Below are 6,285 nucleotides of genomic sequence, written 5' to 3' on the forward strand. Positions count from 1 at the left end.
CTGTGTTTTAGCAAAGACTGGTGGCATTTTCCTCCTACCCTAGAGATTTGTGAAACTTGTAACATGAGACAGCTGATTTAGAGCATCTGATGGAAGAAATTTCTAAGCAGCAAAGTATTCAAGAGGTGACTTGGGTACAGTCAAAAGTATTCCGTTTTATGTATTTACAAAGATATGGTTTGGAATTGGAACTTATGTTGAAAAGGGAAGTAGAGCATAATAGTTTGGAAAATCCATAGCCTGACAATGTGGTATAAAAGAAAAACCCATTTTCAGAGGAGAAATTCGAGCTAACTGCAGAAACTTGCATAAGTAATTAGAAACCAATTGTCAATAGCCAAGACAATGGAGAAAGTGTCTCCAGGGCATGTCAAAGGTCTTCCTAGCTGCAGCCCTTCCCATTACAGGCTGGGAGGCCTAGAAGGAAAAAAATGGTTTTGTGAGCTAGGCCCAGCATCTTGGTGCTTTGTGCAGTGTCAGAACTCGGTCCCCTGTGTCTCAGCTGTGGCTAAAAGGGGCCATGGTAGAGCTCAAGCCATGGCTTCAGTGGGGCAACCCCCAAGCCTTGGCAGATTTCCAGCTTTGATGTGGTGTTGAGTCTGTGGGTACACAGAAGTCAATAACTGAGGCTTGGGAGCCTCTGTCTAGATTTCAGATTTATGGAAATGCCTGGATGTTCAAGCAGAAGTTTGCTGCAGGAGTGAGACAGTCATGAAGAAACTCTGCTAGCACAATGTGAAAGGAAAATGTGTGGTGTGATCTCCCCCCACCCCCAACACACCCACACGAGAGTCACCACCAGAGCCCTACCTAGTGGAGCTGTGAGAAGTGGGCCACCATCCTCCAGACCCCAGCATGATACATCCACAAACAGTTTAGACTATCCAACTGGAAAAACCACAGATATTCAATGCCAGCCCATGAAAGCAGCCAAGAGGAGGGCTGTACCCTCCAAAGCCACAGGGGTGAGCTGCCCAAGACCATGGAATCCCACCGCTTATATCAGTGTGACCTGTATTTGAGACATGGAGTCAAAGAAGACCATTTTGGCAATGACTGTCCCCTGGATTTTACTGCCTTACCTGGATTTCAGACTTGCATGGGGCCTGTAGCCCCTTTGTTTTGGCCAATTTCTGCCATTTAGAAGGAGTGTATTTACCCAATGCCTGTTTCCTTATTGTATCTAGAAAGTAACTAACTTGCTTTTGTTTTTTAGGCTCATAGGCAAAAAGGACTTGCCTTATCTCAGATGAGACTCTGGACTGTGGACTTTTGAGTTAATGCTGAAATTAGTTAAGACTTTGGGGAACTGATGGGAGTGCATGATTGGTTTTAATATGTGAGGACCTGATATTTGGAAGGGGCCAAGGGAAGAATTAAATGATTTGGCTGTGTCCTCACCCAAATTTCATCTTGAATTGTAGCTCCCATAATTCCCACTTGTTACGGGAGGAACTTGGTGAGAGGTAATTGAATCATGGGAATAGCATGTAATTGAATGCATGGGAATAGCATATTTCCCATGCTATTCCCAAGATTGTGAATAAGTGTCTTGAGATCTTATAGTTTTATAAACGAGAGTTTCCCTACACAAGCCTTCTTGCCTGCCTCCCTGTATTACATAATATTGCTTCTCATTTGCCTTTTATCATGATTACAAGGCCTCCTAAGCCATGTGTAACTGTGAATCTATTAAACCTCTTTCCTTTATAAATTACCCAGTCATGAATATGTCTTTAGTATCAGCATGAGAAAAGATTAGTACAATATCCTAAAACTATAAAACCCTAGGACAAAATCAAGAGAATAGAACATAACTGAACCAAAAAACCTCTGTACAACAAAAGAACAAAAGTAACTATCAACAGAATAAACAGATGGCTTACAGAATAGGCAAATATAATTGTAAACTATGCATCTGATAAAGGTCTAATATCAAAAATCTATAAGGAACTTAAACAAATTAACAAAACATACACGAACAACTCCATTACAAAATGGGACAGGGACATCAAGAAAGAATTCTCAAAAGAATATATACACAGGAATGTGTTCAAGATGATCAACTAGATGCAGTCAGGAAGTGCCACTGCCACTAGGGGAACACCAGGGTGTTAATCATACCAACATAATTTGAACAGATCTTTGGAGAGAAAATACTGAATGTGGATGGAGAAAAGAAGTAGTCACCGAGACTGAAGAGAAAGAAGGCTGAGGACGCTGAATGCGGTGCCTGAATACTACAGCTGGTTCTCTACCCTGAGTGGTTTCTAGGGAAGGGTGAGTGAAAGGAAGAGTAGACAGCTCCCTCTCACTGTACACATCTGGAATTCTGAATAGATGGGGCTCCATACCTTCAAGGACATGTGGAGTGGCAGAGGGGTCTCCCAGAGATTGCACAGAGATGGAGCTGCAGACAAAATCCAGGGACCGTTGTGAATAGGTCCTTTACAGAGACAAGACTTCTATATAAGAAAAACTTGAAACAAAGGTGTTGCATTCAACTCCTTGCCTTCAGAGGATGCCCTACTCTGCAATTTCACAGCTTTCAATGAACAATCTTTTCTAACTGCACTCTGTGACTCACCTTGAATTCCATCCTGTGTGGAATCCGAGAACCTTCTCTCGGTGTCTGAATCAAGGCCCCTTTTTCTGGGAACACTTCCAAGGAGACTTTTCTGGCTTTCACCCTTTGTCTTAATTTGATGGTTATTAGTCCTCACTCTTCTATTATTGTCTCCCAAGCATTAACTCTGTAGAAAAAAACATTTGCCTCTATTGTGGTCATAATTTCTACTTTTCCCATATTGATACATTTGTGATATATCCTAATAAGTAACACTTTCTCTTTCAAAAGATTACCATCATAATTTGCCATTACTGAAAGTATGAAAAATATAAATTATCACATTCCAGGGTCTATTTGTGTTCTCCCTACCAATAGTGATAGGATTCTCATTACAACTGGTAGTGAATGATCCAACTCTAAAATCTCATTTTGTTGTCTGCTCTTTTTTCCTGACCTCTCTTGGTACATATTATCAAATGCTGGGTGCCTCCAAGAAGTAGACTCTAAGCTGAATATGTTTTTGAGGGAGATAATTTGGGAGTTTTATTGAAAATAACATCTGTGAAAAAGTAGGAAGCAAGATTGGACAGTGGAACAAATTAGGATATAATTCAGTGCAATGGTTTGAATGCTTGAGTGCTCCAAAGATTAATATCTTAAAATTCTTATAACCAAAATGATTGTATTAGCAGACAGAACCTTTTAGGAGGTGTTTAGGTCACGAAGGCAGAGTCCTCATGAGTGGAATTAATTCCATTCCAAAATTTGCTCACAAGAACTCATTCAACTCTTCTCCCCATTAAGACATGGTGACGGGCTGCCATCTTGGAGGAATGCCCAATACCAGAATCTTGATTGTGAAACTTTCAGCCTCAAGAACTGTGGCAAATAAATGCTTTTTGTCTATATGCTAGGCAATGTACAGTATTTTTCTATATAGCACCCTGAGCATGCTAAGACATGCAGTCTCAGCATAGGTTTCATTTTACCCACTGGGAGTTCTGGAGCTAAGTTAGCCCTTCAGAGTTGGTCCGAACTGAAATGAGGAAAATGGGCCTTTAGAGTCTTACGTATGACCAGACATTGGATATGGGCTGTCTTGGAAAGGTCACTTTATACTAGATAGCTTTCAGCAGTGCTGTGCTGAGAGAGAGCTTCTAGGTGAAGTATGTCAGTTGTTAATCACTTCATCAGCTGGAAAGTAATTTCTATATTCCCAAAAGGGAAATCTGGGTGACACATAATGCATGCACTCAAGGACATTAAAAATATTGAACGATATTGCCACTCTGCAGGCAATATCTGCTCAGAAACTGTGTTCAAACATCCTTTTAAGAAAGATTTACCTCATTTCAGGTTAACAGATTATTAATAGAATAAAAACAAAGTTGTTTATTTTGTGACATTCATCTTTTCCTTCCTAATTCTACTTTGATGTAAATTTGTGGTGAGACTTTTTAAAAGTACAAATTAACTGAATTACAAGACAGTCTATGAAACAAGTTCAGGAGTGGGCATTTAGAAGATAAATACTTTCTAAGAGTGAGAAATATAAGGAATGCTGCAAATATTCAGAAAAAGAAAATATTGTGATTTAGACAAAATATTTTCAAATGAAGCGAAGTAACTGTAATTGTACTTAAAACATATCTGTTTGGATAAAAAGAAAATGAATTTCTATAGTCAGAAAAACAATGTCAAGAAACACAAAATGATGCTAATATCATAATTGTGAGAATACATAGAGAAAATGAAGACGGTCTATTTGAGAATGTTTAGATAAATAAGAATAGATCACATCCCTGCCTCATTGTTGACACAATGCTGCTTTCTTATACTAGAAACTCTTCATATACAATTAAATTATCTCTTGTTCTGGAGACAGCCACATTTACAATAAGAATGAAATTTATGATTCACACATACAAACACAAAATCATTCATCCTTTTCTTTATTCACTTGCTTTCCAAAACCTCTATTGTCGATACTTAAATCATTGTGACATTGATTGGTATTGATATGTACCAAGTTAGAGAAAGTATAAAGAAAGATAGCATTTTATCAAGTTGCCTAAGAAACGGGCTTTTTTGTTTCTTATGCTGACAGTTGTATTCTAGCTCTGAGTCCTGTGAGAAGGGGCTGGTGTGGCCAATGAAATACAGTCTTTGTATCAATTTAATGTTGATACTTGATGAACTTGCTCAGAACACCAAGAGGTAACTGTGCTTGTCACCTTCAGCTTCCACCCTCATTGATTCCAACAATCTGCTGTTAAATTTGAGGTTTATCCCACATCTTTTACTGAGAATGAACTTGATTTCATTTTTATGAAATTGATCAAGATGTGGACATATAAATTTCCAAAGAGTACATTGTTGGCATATGATTCAAAGATGCAAAAACTACATATCATGAGTGTTCTGATACTGTTCAAAAGCTCTTTGAGTATGCTGTTTTGAATAAGAAAATTATGAGGAACAACAAGATTCCAGAATTTATGGCATTCTTGCAGATGTCAGTTCTCAGTAGTGAGCTGCTATCTGAACAGCTTAATCTGTTAAACATTTGTTATACATTTGGTCTACTATCATCCACTTACAACTGGAAGTATGTACCAAGAACTCTGTGGAGGAATTACATTACCTCCTTCTGATGTAACTGTTGTCATATCAGAACTTAGTACCAAAATACGTTTGCAGAAAGGTGAAAAGTCTGTTGCATTTTCTTCGTTTTGACTTTGCATTTGAGATTTTTAACAAAAAGAAGTGGGATCAGTTTTGCAGTGAAGTATTAGGTAAGTTAGTATTTAATTTATTCACTATTCCCTCCAATATGTGGAAGGAAACTTTCCTTTTTTGTGTCTGTTAGAGTGTGTTTATAAATTAAAATAAAAAATAACCTTTTTGGCTATGTGAAAGACAAGGGTTGGCAAGATTGTGGAGACATTGAAACCCTCATACATTGTTGGTGAGAATAGAAAATTATTCACCCACTCTGAAAAAGTCTAGCAATTCATCAAATGGTTACACTTACATTTACCACATAATTCAGTAATTGCCTTTCTAGGCATGTACCCAAGAAAAATAAAAACATGTCCACAGAAATCATGTACATCAGTGTTAATCAATGCTATTCATAATGGCCAAAAGTAGAAGAAAATCAATATCCATCAACTGATAAATGAATAAATAAATCATGTTTATAAATAGCATCTGATACTATTTGGCAATAAAAACGAAGTCCTTATTTACACTATTCTATGGATGGTCTTTAAAAACATTAAACTAAATAAAAGAAGCCAATCACAAAAGACCACATATTATATAGTTTCATTTATTTTTAAAAAGATCCTGAATAGGCATATTTGTAAAGGCAGAAATTAGATTACTGGTTGCCCAGTGCAGGGTGGATGCAGAAATTCAGTGGGGAGATGAGAGCTAATATACAGGAATTTTTTTTTTTTTTAGATAAAACTCATTGTTATGTTGGATGCACAAGTCTGTGAATTTACTAGGAAATAATTTGAAATAATAATTGATGAATCATACGGTATTTGAATTATACTTCAACAAAGTTTTACAAGATATTCTTGAACTACGATATTCAAAAATGCTATTTGCATTGTAAAATCACTTCATCTCTTATTCTGTGTTAAGGGCCCTGCAGGACTCTCTCACTTGCCACTGTTCTTGACACTATTATGAAATACATTATA

Source organism: Pongo pygmaeus, chromosome 3 (genome assembly GCF_028885625.2).
Source record: "Pongo pygmaeus isolate AG05252 chromosome 3, NHGRI_mPonPyg2-v2.0_pri, whole genome shotgun sequence".
Classification (NCBI taxonomy): domain Eukaryota; kingdom Metazoa; phylum Chordata; class Mammalia; order Primates; family Hominidae; genus Pongo; species Pongo pygmaeus.